Source organism: Artemia sp. Qi Xiang Cuo, chromosome 4 (genome assembly GCF_049724085.1).
Source record: "Artemia sp. Qi Xiang Cuo chromosome 4, ASM4972408v1, whole genome shotgun sequence".
NCBI lineage: Eukaryota > Metazoa > Arthropoda > Branchiopoda > Anostraca > Artemiidae > Artemia > Artemia sp. Qi Xiang Cuo.
Window position 1 is genome coordinate 87473930 of NC_142797.1, and position 17719 is coordinate 87491648.

At 35.7% G+C, this 17719-nt stretch overlaps 1 protein-coding gene across 1 annotated transcript in view; it reads right to left on the bottom strand.

Annotated features, from left to right (window-relative positions):
- The window catches only part of LOC148953586 (uncharacterized), a 148584-nt gene that overhangs the window by 86655 nt on the left and 44210 nt on the right, over window positions 1-17719 (bottom strand). The gene's annotated exons all lie outside the window — the stretch shown is intronic.

Consider the following 17719-nt stretch of genomic DNA (forward strand, 5'->3'; position numbering starts at 1 on the left):
TATTGAAACTAGTTCAACAAATAAATTAAAACACGGAACTGTATGCTTTGACCATACACAGAGCGTGAGAGAATATTTACGCTATATACGAATTTCAATAGAAGCAAAATTCGGAAAAAGTTCAGGAGAATTGTATGAAAAAATCATACTACAAGCCTTTTTGCAATGGCTACCCCCAAAATTATATAGAATGGTAATATCCAAAAATATTCAAACGTCGGATCTTGCAGTTCAGGAGGTGGGACGAATGATCGAAATTGATACAATCGTGGCAAATCACAGTAAAACAAAAACAAATAGCATAGGCGAATGAAACGCAAGCTTGACCTTCAAGGGCGATCAAGCTTCTCCAAATTTCTTTTCAAGGTATAACTCCCCAGTGCCACAAAGAAATAGAACACAAGAACCCACTAGGCAAAAAACAGTACATTTTCAGCCCGTCAAACCAATTGGTTATGAAAATAATCCTACAATAGCAAGATGCTATATTTGTAATCGTGTTGGGCATATCGCGAAAGAGTGCCGCTTTAGGATTAGAGACATAACGGCACCAAGGAATGCCGTCGGTAATACGCAAAATTATGGCAACCATTTGTTCGGGAGAACAAAATTTTAGCGCCAATGGTGCACAAGGCTATAGGCAGGAAAGATTGCAAACACCAGTACCTCACAACGCGTACCAACAGAATTTGTATAACCCTCCCTCCAATTGACAAAAAATTATCGATTCGAAAACCCAAATACTCGTCAAAACCAATATGGTGCATGGATGATATATAGAAATCCCGAAAATTTGCCTACGGGAAATGCAAATTTTTCAAGCCAAAGGCATTTGCAGTCGACGCCAGCACCCGGCACTGGCGCAAGAAATCCAAACTACCGTAATAACACATGGCAAAATTGACAAACAAATGTAAATCATTTGGATAGAAATTCCATGGACATATCTGAATCTCTATGGCAGACACCGACGGATGAAATAAGTCCGCAGGGAAACGTGTCAGGCCTCTCAGAAGAATAAATTGGACCCAGAAGGTGCCTAGAATATTTTATAGGTCCAACCCAATAATAGTACCGTCCTTTAGTGATAGTAATAATAAGTTACCTATATTTAATGATTTAGGTGTGGCAAATGTTTACTTTAAGGCCCTAATTGACTCTGGTGCCACGTTTAATATCATAAACTCATGCGTATTTAATATGTTACCTCCGCATATTAGGCGACAGAGGAATTTTAATAATCCCAATTTAACAAGCTTAACAGGGCATAAATTGGATGCAAAAGGTTCAATTAGCCTAGACGTAAAAGGGATAATAGAATTTTCTGACAAACTTTATAATATGCAACAATTTTCCGTATGAAGCCATCATCGGCGTAATTTTTTAAGGTCTAATAGAGTATTATTAGACGTAGCGAACGAAAGGCTTGTGTACCCGGCAAATATCCCTTTCCCTACCTTAAGAAATTGTAACAGAAGTTACGAAGAGAATATAACAGTAAATAAACTTTCTGGCGGTATAATGTCGCAATCTTTTGAACCTCTTGTCTCGGTACAAAGAGGACGTGGCATAATCAAAAATTTGTTTACTTATTCTGGGAGACATTGCAGAAATGAAGTAAATTTAAATAATAAGTGGATTGAATATGCAAAAATAAAAATAGGAAACATGCGACGATATAAGTGGAATGAAATCAAGGAAATAGTGGAATTATGGAAAAAAGTAGTGAACCCCAATGCGGTTCAGGCGCAGCCAATGCTATTTGCGGATAGCCCCAGTCTAAATTTAATAGACAATGAAAATAAAGAAAAATATTATGGATTCGCAATACGGAAAACAAAAGTCCCTCCCAAAACAATGCAAATATTTCAAATATCACAGATGATTGAACCATTAGATAGCAAATCCGAAATATGACTTTCGATCCCGTCGAATGAAATTCCTGAAAATCTGTTGTGCGAAGAACAGATTATATCTCACGACAAAGGAAAAGGTTTTATTTGGGTAACTAATAACCATGAAAATGACACAATTACAGTAAAAAAGAGAACACATCTAGTTCAAATCCAAGTTATCTCGGAGAATGATTTAAATAGACGGGAAAATTCCAAAAGAAACCTAGTTAAAGGCATTAAAACCTCAATTAACAAATACCCTCTAACTATATCGCAGTTTTTAAACAAATTTAATATGGATCATATTACGGATTTAGAACGTAAGAAAATATTATGCGTATTATTATGGAATTTCAAAGATGTGTTCTCTTCATCTGAAGATGACATCGGACTGATACCGTTGTATTAACATTCAATTCTAACGACCGGTAATTTTGTCGCGAAACAGCCATATTGTGTACCCTATAAGGACAAAGAGGGGTTAAAAAATAAAATTCATGACATAGAAAATAATGAGATTATACGCCCCAGCATAATTCCGTATTCCGCACCAGTGACCTTAGTCCCAAAACAGAATGGTGATCTAAGACTTGATAGTAGATTATAGATCCTTTAACAAACAAGTAGTTAGTGATAAATTTCCTTTACCAAGAATAGACGAAATCCTTGACACTATCTCAAGCCACAGCAAAATTTTTACTTCTTTGGATCTTACCCAAGGTTACCACCAAGTGAATATAGCCGAAAAAGATGTCCATAAAACTGCATTTTCTACAACTGAATGTGGTTCCTACGAATACTTAAGAGTACCTTTTGGACTCAAGACGAGTTCAAGCGCACTATGTAGATCCTTAATGCATCTATTAAGAGGATTAAAGAATATTATTCATTTTGCTGATGATGTTATGTGTATAGAAGAAAATGCTGAAAAACACTTAGCAACATTAGCTAAAGTGTTCGGGAAATTCAGAGAGGGCAATTTAAAATGCCGGCCTGAAAAAGTAAATTTATTTCAACCTAAAATTAAATTTTAGGAGTAGTGGTGACGCAAGGAGAGATATCCCCAGACCCAGACAAAATAAAATGTGTTGAAAACCTCAAACCCCCTAGAACTATGAAAGAGTTAAGAGGAATTCTAGGTCTTACTGGTTACTTTAGAAAATTCGTGCGCAATTACTCCCAAATTGCGAAACCCCTAACGGAATTAACTTAAGGGAACTGCCAAAATGTTACCTGGTCCCAGGAAGCTCAAACTTCCCTAGACCGTCTCAAAAAGGCACTGACTTCTGAACCAATATTATGGTTGCCTGATTTCAAGAATGGACAATTTGTAATTACGACTGATGCAAGTTCGAAGGGCATTGTCGCTATTCTTTTGCAAATAATCCCGGTAGAAAACCCTAATCATATAGAGGGAACGCCTAAACAAAAAATAATAGAAAAAGTTATATGCTATTCGAGCAGAACTTTATCAAAAGTCAAAAGTAATTATTCCGCCACGAATCTGAAATTATTATATATAATCCACCACTTGGACAAATTTAGACACTATTTAATTGGTATAAAATTTATGCTACGATCAGACCATAAAAGCTTGCAGTACCTGCGCACTTTCAAAGACCCCACGGGAATTCTAGCTAGATGGATTATGAAAATCCAAGACCTAGATTACGAATTTGAATTTTTAAAAGGGCAAAATGCAGCTTGTGACTTCTTGAGTAGATTCCCAGAAAATATGCCGTCGGAAGCCGAGGAAAACGAAATTAACGATATCAATACTAAGAGCAAACATAAATATAAGAAAAACAAAGTCAATGACACAGTAAAAGAAAATAAAGATAACTATTGCCCCTTGTCTTTAGAAAATATGAAAAGAAATCAAAAAAAGGATGAAATGTTTATAGCACTTAATAATTATATTGTGAATGATGATGTGTTACCAGATAAATTCAAAACTCTTAGAAAAAAATAGATAATTTTTACTATGATCTTGATGAAGAAATATTATGCAGAATTGTGACTACTGAGGCAAATAGAAACCAAAGATCAATAATATCTGTATTACGCCAAAACTAAATAAGACCCGCATTTTAAAATTTTCATTCAAATATAGGTGGACATTTAGGAATAACGAAAACCTTCCATAAATTAAAACAATATTTTTATGTGCCGTCAGCATTAACAAAACTTAAAGAATTTGTAAATACATGCGAAGCGTGTAACTTAAGAAAAAACCCAGGCCTATCCTAAACCCCCAATGGGAAGAGTCCCTGTAGCGAGATTCCCCTTTGATATTGTCTTATTTGACTTATATGGAACCAGTGGAGGCTTGCCTGTTTCCAACAGGGGCCATAGCTGTATCCTTTCAGTTATAGATCACTTTTCCGGATTTACTTTTGCAAAAGCATTAAAGAATCAAGGCGCGTACGCCACGAGTAAGGCGTTAGCGAAATTATTTTTTAAGTTTGGCATTCCAAACAAGGTTATAAGCGATAACGGAAGTAATTTTGTTCCTAAGGTAACACAAGATTCAATGAGTTTTCTTAACATAGAGAAATTGGTGACATCCCCATATCACCCAAAAGCTAATGGTAAAATAGAAAATAGGCATAAAATATTTTCGAATGCATTAAGCATTTATACAAAAAATGACAGGAACGACTGGGATCAATTCTTACCCTATTTAAGCAACATAATCAATACTACTTATTCAGAAACAACCAAAGAAAACCCTTTTTATTTATTATTTGGTCATGACTTCAGAATACCGTATCATAATATTGTTGAATACCAACAATATTATAATAACACGGAGAATTACAAACAAGAATTCATAATTAGGATGAGGAAAACTTATAAAATAGTAAAACAAGAGTTGGAATAATGTAAAATAAGTCAAGAGTTAAGAAACCAATCCAAAGTCAAAGGGAACATAGACTTTAAGATAGGAGATTTCGTCTACCTAAAGAATGAGGCAAAGGCGGAAGGCAAGAAACTTTCCAATAAATATTCTGGACCGTACAGAATAGTCAAGAAGTACAATAAAGATTTTACTTTTAAAATGGTGAACTCCGATAATGGAAGAACTTACAAGGCACATGTAAGCCGAATAAAAAGAGCCAAATTCCCGGAAAGATGGGTATCGCGTCCCTCGTCTGCCGATTCGTCAGACGCAGAAGACGAGCCCCCCAAGTCAAGGTTAGCCGAGTTAAAACCGTTTAATTTCAAACAAGATTATTTTGAAAATGATAGCGACGAGGAAAACTTTGAAGAATTTTTAGCTATGAAAAATCTAGTTATTCCTAAAAGAAAATTCCTAATACCAGTTAGAATAAAAACGACAAAAAGAACAAAATGTTCATCATCGGAGAGCGCAGGAGAATTAGATTATACGATATCTCCGAAAAACTAATTTTTTCCGGATAGAATTTCGACCTCTTGCCCCCCCAAAGATTTTCAGACGATATGGTTTCCCATGCAACCCCAATAGAGAGACCCCTGTCACTACAAGAGGAATTGAACATATCTGTAGAAACTCCGGGTATTACTGTAAAGAAAACTCCCCCCATACATTCAATTAAAACAAATCTGCGAGAAGCTATGGATTTAATAAATTTCCCCATAAAAAAGAGGCAAGGTACATTGCCTTGAGATCAAACTCCCAAGGACACCCAGGAAGGACAGTATCATGATATAACCGTGTCTGAGGCCAAACCCAAACCATGGACTTCATGGAGGGAAACACTGGTGCAAAAAATGCCCCATCCCCCTGAAGACATGGCATTTAAACAGTGGAGGAACCCCGCAAAAACTTTTGATTCCTCTCAAAGTTCTCAAGAATCTTTCAAATCTCCTGAGTTGAAAACTCAAAGTGAGGACTTAGAGAATAAACCTTCTACTTCGAGAGGAGTAGAGATTTACGAAAGAAAGGCAGGTGATACCTCAAAAACGCAAAGTGCCACTTCTAAAAGTTCTAATGTGGAATCATCGGAAAACCGTTCCGAATAGTCTGACGGCGAATCAGACCTTATGGTAGTTAAAGAAATAGGGAAATCAAAACCGAATTCAGCGGCCGCACACGCGAAAGAAACAAAATTAAAAGGGCAAGAATTTTTGAAAAACAATACAAAAAGTTTGATCTTATTTCGATAGCAAAACCTAAAAAGAAAAAACCGCAAGAAACAGAAGAAATAGTAACAACACAGTCAGGTAGAACGGTTAAGAAACCAGACAGATTGAAATACCCTTAAAAATACGAAAATACTATTCTATGGAGACTTGCGTTTACTTATCGGGAACTACCCGGAGGGTGGTGGATCTCAACTCCCTTACGAGAATCAACTGTACCTCTACAAAAGTGAACTAATCAATAAACAACCCAAAATAAACCCAGTTATTGAGATTAATGACGGATTCTATATTGTTGGAAGTTTTGGCTCTGTTTCACCTACGAGTGTTGTTTTGTTTAGTTCATCGGTGGCACAGTTCCTAGACTCCTCCATAACAATCAAATAATATTTCTACAAAATAACCCACGGAAACCATCCCCAACTCAGTATTAAGTTGTGTCATCGAACTCAAATAGATGGACCATGTTTTGTGGGAAGTCTGGGTGGAGTTCACCCTCAGACAGCATTTGGTTGGTGGCAGTCGAGCTCTACCTCCGATTTTCTATGAAAAAACAACCCACGTTTTAACAAAGGCTGATATCATCAAAAACAAAATTACCAGTACAAAAGCGTCTAATTATGAACTGATCATTTTCAGATCATGGTAACGGAATCAAAGCCTATCCGAAAGCCGATAATTGATACTGAATTCATTACAATAGCGAACGCGAAGGAGAACATTATATATTCGGCAGCCATGTTAGTGGTTGACGAATAAGGATGGATATAACCTACAATCTTAAAGGGTATACACCCCACACTTATAAGTATGGATTAGCACTCGCGAATACCCCCAAATATCGTCCGGCTAGAGGGGAAGTCAAAACAAAATAAAGAAAAAGAAGCGTGAAACAACTTGGTTGTTTACATTTGTTAATAAGACGCCTACAAAAGAACCTCAATATCACATATTTCTACTCTAAAGGACCCACTCAAACAGACCTTTTACTCCTTGATAAATGCAAAGCCCCCAAAATTTGCTATAATCTAGATAAAAATCCCCAATGTGTCAAATATGAAGGCATACATCACCCTTTATCAGAAATTCAAAATTATAAAAAAATTTTATTCGATCCTGAATCTGAGGAATATAAATTCCTGGGTAGTAAATTATTTCTAAAGTGAATTAAAACACACCAAAGAAAAAGAGACGCCTATAAAAATAATAGCAAGAAAATTAAAAGAAGATTCTAAACTCTAAACCTAACAAAAAAAACATCATAACCTCTGTTTTCGAAATTTTTTCTTCGCAAAAAATAATAATAATAATGAATCAAGTGAATAAATATTAATGAAACAGCGTATGCTCTACGCAAAGGTAAACCATTCATTTACCTCTTTGCTTAGAGGAGTAATAACCTTACGAGATTGATAACTATCTAGCATCTCGATAACTATCTATTAGTTATCAATAATAGGAATATGTAACTATGGAATAAATCAATCTCATATATATAAATAATTTTTTCTTAGTGCAGATTCTAATAAATCTAATTGTAATAACGGAAATTATCTATTAAAAGACTTATAATGACAATAGGTTAACAGCATATTTATATGTTACTTGCTTACTTATTTATGTGTTGCTTATTCGAAAAATATATGTAAAATTAAATCGTATAGTAATTATTAACTAAGCCTTTAAGGCATATCACAACCAGAGTAAAGATAAGACTTCCGTAACCATTCTAATCCCAAGATATAATCCATAAACAGAAATTCTATTTCGCGTATACAATTTAGTTTTGTTCGAGTAATGCCATAAATCAATTCAAAAGTTGAATTGCTATAAATTAATACAATCAAATAGCCTAAGTTAAAAGTTAAAACGCCCAAACTATTATGAAAAAAAAACGAAGTCCACAAAGATGTGTAGAATTAATGATAAATCAATTCTAGAAACAAACAAAAAGATGAGGCTTAAGAATATCATCATAATCCTCGTTGTTCACGCAGCCGCCCAAGATATCGTAAAGCATGGAGTAATATTCAAGCATGAAAATTCATTACTATCTAGCCATAATGCATGGAAAATATTTATGAAACCGGACCCCAAACCCTTCGAAACCTTGTTTCAACAAGTAACAAGACTAGAGAAAAACACGAATAAACTCAAAGAATCGATATTTCAATTCCTAAGGTCGGATAAAGGATTACAGGCCAGTAAAATAATGCATAGTAAAGATAATAAAAAGTTTCCAATTTCAGTTGTCCCCAAACTAAAATCAAAATTCGTAATAGATAACTTTGATAAGAAAATGGCAGAAATTGACATGGCAGTTGGAATGAGCACCAAGAAAGACAGAAGGAAAAGATCAGCAAATAATATTGAATACTTGTCGAGAGACTTTACTGCAACGAAATCCATAGAAAACCCTAAATTACTGACTACAAGGAAAGGAAAACCTTATGATGGAAATTACGCAATGATAAACAAACTACCAAGCCTATGGACTTTTCTCAAAGAATTATGGCAAAGTCATGCTGAGAAAAACGTCACGAAACGGACATTATCCAAACTAAGGAAGGAAAGTAGTAACAGACAAGATGCTAACCTAAGGGAATTAGACAAATCAAGAAACAAGTTCTCAAGTACCCAACAAGATCATGACTATGCAAATCACACAGACGGAAATGAAAAAGATATCACAACAGCCACAACTACGTATGAGACACCAACCAAAGAGATACAATCTTCAATATTGGAAACCATGGCAAACACAGTGCCAGAATTGATCGCACTTAGCAAAGAATCACCTGGAAATTCAACTGTAATAACTTATCTAAAACCCACGACATTTACAAAATCAACTTGGTCAACAGGGCCCACGTTTACACACACCCATCCTATTGGCAAATTCTTTATAAACGCAAGGGCAAGAATCCCGGTAAGATATACCGAAATACAAACGATAAAAGTACAAGGGCTTAAGCAAGAAGAAAAGAAAAATAATTATAAAGAAGAGGAAGAAGATAATTACGTACATAAGAAATGTTGGACAATAGACGGTAAACGTACTTGTGCTAGACTAGCCGTGGCCGACGAGCCGACAAAAGAAGGTATCGAACCATTACCTAATCTAAATGAGAAAAACGCCCAAAAAGTGTCAACACTATATTGACAAAGACTACAAGCCTTATTTGAACTATTTAATACGGAAATACAAAAATTAAAACAAAGTACCACGAAGATTTTTGAAGTATTCTTTCGAAGATATAAATAAGGTAGGTCTACAGGCCTAATTCCCATCATCGGAGAACTCGCCTCCCGCCTTTTTGGTCTGACAACGGAGGAAGACTTAAACAGCCTGAGGAAAAATGTAAAAAAGTTGAATAATGCCATGAACGTAACATTACACATTCAGAAGATACAAGCCAGTATAGCAAATTACCAGAGAGATAAAGTTGAAATGATATCTAAGAAAATCTCAAAAAATGTAAAAGTAATGAATTATTCAAGGAACGAAGTGGATCGCGTGGTGACAGACGCGAGCCTTACCATGGTATCACTCGATACAATTACCATGTCACTGCTAAATCTGGCGACAGATGTTAGTAAGTTCGAATACGCATTATTTGCCCTCACGGGAGGAACTTTGTCATACGACCTAGTAGATCCTTATAACCTAAGAGGTATGTTAGACGAAATAAAAACGCAACTAACGTTTGGTTTACATTTACCCATAGAGCCAGAAGTATCAAATTTATTTATTTACTATACCAAATTAAAAGTCCACATCACGGAAATTAATGAACAGTTTTTCGCAGTAGTAACAATTCCATTGATAAACTAGCAATCCATTTACGACTTATACAAAATTTCTACCTTCCCTGCTAATATAAAGAAGACAAATTCATTTATGACTATCACACCTGAAGCAGAGTATTTACTTGTTGATCAAGATAGACGAAAATATGCCCTAGCCAATCAACAAGACTTAAAAGAGTGCGTATCATTCAAAAACCTGCCAGCTTACGTTACCTATTTATAATGTCAAATCTGGATCTTGTATGTTAGATATATTTTTAAAAGACACACAACAGGATGAAATACCTGATTCGTGCGAAGCCTTGATAGGAAGTACTAAACGAGAAATATTCATACACCTTAGAAATGATCTTTGGTTATTTTCTGTTCCAAAAGAAACTGTTGGAACTTTGTCTTGTTATAATAATACTGAAAGAATTGATCCAAGTTACAGGACCGAATTACTATTACAAGATGTGGGAACGATAACCATAAAACAAGGATGTCGACTTGTAACTAAAGAGACGACTGCTCAAATGCCGTTAATAACAACGAGCACAAGTATAATAAGTCCTAATTTTACCAATTTTCCAATTTTCCCAACTTAAAATAATCAATTTTAAGGCAATCAACCTGTCGTACACTATTTCCAATATAGAAAGTGAGGAAATGAAAACCTCAATATGGTCCAAAATAGAAAAGAATGACGGAACAGTACCCCTTACAAAAATAAGAGAAGCATTAGACTCCCAGATTCCCCTATTTACAAATGAAGACCAAAGATTAACCTACGTGGATAATAGATACGGATTATTCTCAACCAGTTTTTGGTGGAACATACTACTGACCGTATGTTTTGTATTCGCGATTTCCCTGACTATGAGAACCCTAATGACTTTTAATTATGGAAGAATCCTGAGGCTAAGAAGGCAAAACCCAAAGGAAGAACACGGGGAAAACGGCTGAAATGCAGAAGTACTTGTCCTTGCTATGTCTAGTTCCCTCATTGTAAGTGTCGTTTACGTAAAACCGTGCGGCTACGACGCCGCAACATGCATTTCTTAAATAGCACGGACGTGCGTGAGCAATGAAGGCATGAAATATGTTGTAAACTGAGACCTCAAACTTAATGATGTAGCGTAACTTAAGTTTAAACGATTGTTCTAAATCTAATGTAGAATTAAATAAGTGTTGAAGGAAATTAAAATAAAGTGTGTGTAACAGCGTATACTAAGGATCATAATAAGAAGACTTACTTAAAGTTAAAAGAATTAATCTCTCATATCGTCATTATTCTATAACAATTAGAAGAAATTCCTATGTTTTAGGTTTCCCAATGGAAACTTTATATATTTGAAACCAACATGATAACAATGTCATTTTGTTAAAATCAATATATTTTTAATAATATTTATGTATTTGTTTAATATCGTCTTGTAGCGTAAAATTCACCGTAAATGCAACCAATCGTATTACCTATTATGTATTATGACTACTCATTGTAAAGAACGTGTGATTCTGCCTCGTTATTTTTATTACAGGAATTGGAATGACTTATCGGAAATCATTCATTACAATACGTTTTCCAGTTGAGATACAACCCAGTAGCATCTATTTTCATCATCCCTCAACCAACGACGAGTACTCACCATAAATTACAGGCAACGAAGCTAGGACGACAATCACGGTTACCTTTTTGATCGTTGTTCCTCGAGTACAAACCATATTATGTATCAGGTAACACTATCTAATAAATCTCAGTATCCATTGCATTTTCGAACTATATAAACACATCAATCCTGAGAACCCCATCGACCAGTACAATATATAATTACATAAATATCACCCTTGATAGTCCTTTTGGACCCATGCACCATATAACTGTATAGTTATGATACTAGATGAACCCAAATTATTTACGTGTCGCAGATTCACGCGTTGAATCCCTTTCGACCATTTCTCGGGACCCATCCTATCACCTCTGTCAAATGCGAAAAGTTCCTACCTCTGTTATCCCATAAATATTACGAGATAATTCCTGAAAAATGGACCTGGAAACAAACCACTGAATTACAGAAACCAAAGTAACCACAGTGACTAACCCCTCAGTGACAATATGATCCACCCATAAGTTAAAGACAATATGTTGAAGGAGTCACTAAAGTTTGATGTCAACCCATTCCAAATCCAAACATCAATTCGCCTGTGATTAACTAACGAAACACTACAAACGCCAAGAGATACAAACGATAAACGGAGAGTTTCATATAGGCACTTAATCTCTAATTACGCAAATGACAAATTTTTAGAAATGATTGCATTCTCTACGTGCTTAAAAACGTTCCAAAAATGATATAATGTGAAAAAACTCAACCTACCTATTATCAACGCAGTCCCAGTGTTCAACCCCTTAACGATAAAGCACCTTATGAACTATCCAAAAACAGCAGGTGAGAATGAACTCTGATATCAAAATTACACACACCTGTACCTGTAAGTATCATTTCCCGTTTGACAATTAGAGAAAGCGTTTCGTCCAAGATGAATCCAACCATGTTCGAACTATTGTGTGAAGAAACTATATTGTAAGTGTTTTAAAATTTTTTGCCAAGACAAAAAGAGTAAAGGACCATAATTTACAACAGAAAGAGTGTGTGAGCTAAGAGACTCGTAAGGTGGTGAAATAGATGTGAATTTGCATATGTCACATTTTAATAACTTCGATAACTTAGCAATTTCGATAACCATCATTAATATAACATAGAAAACATTCACAGTGAAAGTGTTTTAATGTTTACCAGTGAACGTGGTGAACATAATATTGTGTGTTTTAAATCGTTCTTATATGTATTGCTAGGTGTTTAGATTGAGTTATGTGTAGTGTTGTGGTATTATTCATTTAATTTAACGTAGATAGGAAACATAATTATCCCATAGTTAGCGTAAAAAAAACTTATAAAAGATGAATCTTCAAAAAAAATCTTATAGTAAAAGTAGAATAGCCCCAACCTTACCAAACATTGTTGGAAATGTAGGAGTCATCAGTGTTAGATGTAGAAAAAACAAAAAAAATCTTTACTATATTAGCTAGGCTATAATCATAGATAATCTTAGTCCGGTAGAGGAATATTAGAAAAGGATATATAATAAAATAAGAAAAGTAAGAGAGAAAATTTTTAAGCACTCCTGATTAAGCTTAAGTAAAAGTATAAAATAATACAATGTCAATTAAAATTATGTAGCACAAATAATAAATAAATCGCAAATATTTCAAAAACCCAAGGGCAAGCAAATCCTAATGACGAGACTTCATTAAATAATGGGAAGGGTAATATGTACCGTGAGTAATAAGTGATATATTTAAAATACAAAAACATAAAATTCTTTTCTTCTAAGGATACTTCCGGTATAAATTAAACTCCCCCTAATTACGCTTAAATCCCGTTTCAAACTTGAGTCTAAATTCTTAATCAGCAAAAGTAAAACCGCATTTTATTCTCAGCTAAACACCGACTATTAAATCAAGGAAGATGGTTTTGAAAATCACGAAAATACTTGGCAATAAAAATCACGAGATACAAAGTTCACAGGAAGTTTAAGTTATCATAGCAGTATGACTGTTTCATCATCAAAATATTGAAAATAAATTATTGGACAGGCAGTTAGCATAATGAGTTTAGTTTGCAAACATAATTACAAGGTAGCGGGCCCTCCAAATGAGTGTGGCCAATCGTGAAATAGCTCTTAGCGTGCAGAATCAAGACTAGTGTTTTATAATGTTAGAAAGGTGTTTTTCGGGGGAATTATTATTCAGAACCCAGGCATTATGAGGACAGACCTTATGTTTCTACCATTCTGTGAGCAATTATGAAATTATTATTCTGACTGAAGTGAAGCCTTGCTAATATACATACGTTGTTGTACGCCTGAAATGTAAGTCACAATAAAAATATTACTTTTCTATTTGTGTTTGTTCTTATTATGTGCCTGTATCTCATTGCACAGTAGATAACTAGTTCAATTGTACTCCATAGGCAACGCTCCTAAGGGATTTGATAATTCTACGAAGTTAGAAAACGCTATTGGATTGACGGCTCTCCAGCCTAATTAATCGCCTCGCGAGGAAATTTAAACCTAGTACTTTTATCCATTTTTTATTTTCTTCCATAGGAAGTGGCGCGGTCACCCATTTATCTTACTCCCCATTACAAGTGGCGCAATCTTTAGCGGCACAAGTTTATATCAACTCAGCGGCTCAAGGTAAAACCTAAGTTGCCCGAGTGGAGCAATCCCATAACGGCTCAGTTGGCGCGATCCTTGATAATACAGCTTAGATTCTTAATGCCACAAGTGGCGCGGCCACAAGTCTTATTGCTCAGACTATATTGCCACATAAGTGCACTGTCCAGATCCACCAGTTTGGCTTTCAAACTGGCCTTGGATGCGGACATGCACTTAATGCTCTTATTTCAGGTTTAATTGATGCAGAAAACCATGGTGAAATCCTAGTACTAACATCCCATGACGTCAGACGTGCTTTCGATTCGTTAATACATGAAGGTATAATACTTGATATGGGTCTTAGAGGTGTTGATCCTGGTTTTTTGGCGCCACTCTAAGATATGTATTTTCACTTAAAAGCTGATCTTTTGCTTCCTGCAGCCATCGGCTCGGGACAGATCCCATTAATTGACTGTGCCATTGAGTTGTCACCACATGGTAACCCTATGTTGCCAGTAAAAACGGAGTAAGGCAGGTTGCTATTACTTCACTGACTGCGTTTAACAATAGCAATGTTAAACCTCAGTCTAATGCCCTGACTACATGTGGCTATAGGAGCACAAATCCGACGTTTTAATTTGTGTATTTGCGGTCACCCGTGGATTGAATTGCTACGACAGTAATGGACTGTCAGATTTTGTCTTGTTGACTTTGTGTGGCTTTTTATATTTGTGTTATTTATTTTGAAGTGGTATTTTCTTTTGTTTTCGTTTTGTTTTGCTCCATCTGCCTTTGTTTTGATGGGTTAATAAACTATATATATATATATATATATATATATATATATATATATATATATATATATATATATATATATATATATATATATATGTTCACTTAAGAGCTCAGCTTTCAAGTGAACATATATATCATACAGTAGCGCCGAAAAACCAGGATCAACACCTCTAAGACCCATATCAAGTATTATACCTTCATGTATCAACGAATCGAAAACACGTCTGACATCAAAGGATGCTAGTGCTAGGATTTCATCACGGTTTTCTGCATCAATTGGACCTGGAATGAGAGCATTAAGTGCATATCAGCATCCAAGGTCAGTTTGAAAGCCAAACTGGTGGTTCTGGACAGTGCACTTTGATTGTAACATCTATAGTCAACAAATCAAAAAGCTTGCAAAAAGTAGTTGCAACAGTAATCGGGTGGTATTAAGAGTCCTTTTTCAAAATTGGCGTCAGGGAACCGGTACAAGGAAATCAGGTACCATTCCTAGCTTAAAAAACATTTGAAAAAGTAGAACGAACAAGAGGCTCAAAAAACAAATCGCTGCAAAAAAATAAATGCTGAGTCGAAATTTGATCAAATCCTCGCGATTTCTTTTTCACGCGCTTTTTGAACAGCCGAATATATTATAACCTTCTTAATAGTAACACTAGGACTTCTTGCACGCGAAAAAAAAAATCATCAAGACAAGTTTTAAAACCATCCTGAAGTTATGGGTCTGGTAGCGAGAATTCATTTTGGTAAGGTTCAATCCATGATAGTAGAGGAATTTGCGAAGGTTGATCTTTGCGGGAATTCTTATATAATGCCGACCAAAGCTTATTTGGATTCGAACGAACCACATTAGAATTTGCCACAATTAAAAAACCACGATGCCAAGAAAACTCCTTTGAAAATCGTCGTTTCGTATGAATCCAAATCTTATTCAGCCAACCATCACGCGGTGAACTGGCTTCCAACCAGACAGAAAGCCACAACGTAGCAGAATTACAACCATTCCGTAAACTTATATTAGACGACCAGACAGGAATTTCTGTATCAGTCTTTACTTTTTAAGTAGATACAGCTGGCATTTCAGCAACACGCAATGCGTGAGTTAGCTCACTGAAATATGTGTTCAGTCGAAGTCGAGAATCAAGTAGATTCGTTTTAGAACTATTCATAAGCAATTCGAACGGGACTCTAATTTTATCCAGTATACTATCAATAACACTCTGGAGAAAATCCCTAGAAGTATGCTCCCGAAGGTGACGTTATTGCAATGCTAACATTTACATTAAATAAAAAAGAACGCGGAAAAAGATCCGACGTAAAACCATACCCGACACGTTTACTTCAGAAACAAAGACCGACGGGGTATGAACAACATGGTTGAAATTAGATGTACTTCCACTATTGTGGATACAAGAAAAGTCCTTAGTTTTTGATGTGAGTACATATTCACTGAGTCACACGACTAGATGCAGTTTCATTTTTCTTTGTCAAGTCACGGTTAAAATCTTTTTTTCGACATAACACCTTTAAATTAGGTATTGTTTTCTTAGACCACGTTGCCGTTCTAAGAAGAACAAATAAACTTTCAAATGGGGATAAATCCATTTATTTAGACAGTGAAAAAACAGGTACAAAAGTCCAGATATTTCTAAGTCCAGATATACAAAAGTCCAGAAATATCGGGACTTTTGTACCTGGTTTTTGACTGTCTAAATAAATGGATTTATCCAAATTTGAAAATTTACAGTTGAAATCACCCGCTATAAAACAAGAAAGTCCCAGTTTTTTTTACATTTTCGGGACATTTAGCTAGCCGAGCCACACTAATTGCAAACAGTCTATCCGATTCTCGTCTCGATAATCCGTTGGAAGATAAACGTTAATTAAAACACATTATTAATCCTCACTACAAAAAAATGACTTCCAGAGTCAAACCTAGAGCACGGAAGGGAAGATATAACAAAAGTAGCCAACCCACCGGAAGGGCGACCGTGAGTTCATGATCGGTGCGCAGGGACAGAGAACACTGTATGACTTGGGGATATATCTAATAAGTTCAGACTAAGAGATTTAAAAAAATGTTCTTGAGCACAATCCAGGTCATATTCAGGCATTAGTTCTTCTAGGAACGCAGAACGATTCAGAAAATTACCATTCAGATTCTACGATGCAACACTATACGAGAAATTGCTGGGTTTAGCGTTCATTTTTATGGTGAGTTATTGGCTGAACATCTCACAGTATGGCAAATGTGGCCTTTCTTGATGTACAATACACAGAACACATCGATTTTGCAAGAAAGATTCTTACTTGAGGTATGTTCTTTGGAACCAAAGCTCCCACAACGGGGAGATCGAGAACCATCAGCCACAATATGCCCAACACAGTGGCAGAAGTAGCAGCGTTTGGGCATAAATTGGAACTGTTCAGCAGGCAGCTTTTCATAGCCATCTCTGATTGAGTCGCTAAGAAACTGATCTAGACCATTTTACTATCATAGTAAATCTTGAAGACTTTCGCGCGTTCATAGCTGCTGATTTCAGCAACTTTATTGGCAGTAGGAACAAGCCTCTTGATCTTTTGCTCTGTCATACTAGGTGGGACACGCTTGAGAACTGCAATGAAGAGTCGCTCTTTTAGTTTTGCAGTTAGGTCAGGAGCATTTGATTTCATGTTCTCATGGATGGTTCTTGCGGACGATTTGGATCTTACTATCAGCTTCCAGTCATCCTTGGTTTTACAAAGTTCATTTATCTCATCAGTGTTCAGGCAAATACTATCGACAAAAAGCATGTGAGCGTCCGGATTATCGAGCGTTTTTGGGAGATTGAGGACAACTGCATACGAGGGTTTAGAACCTACTACTACAATGTCCTTAGTGCCCGGAGTGG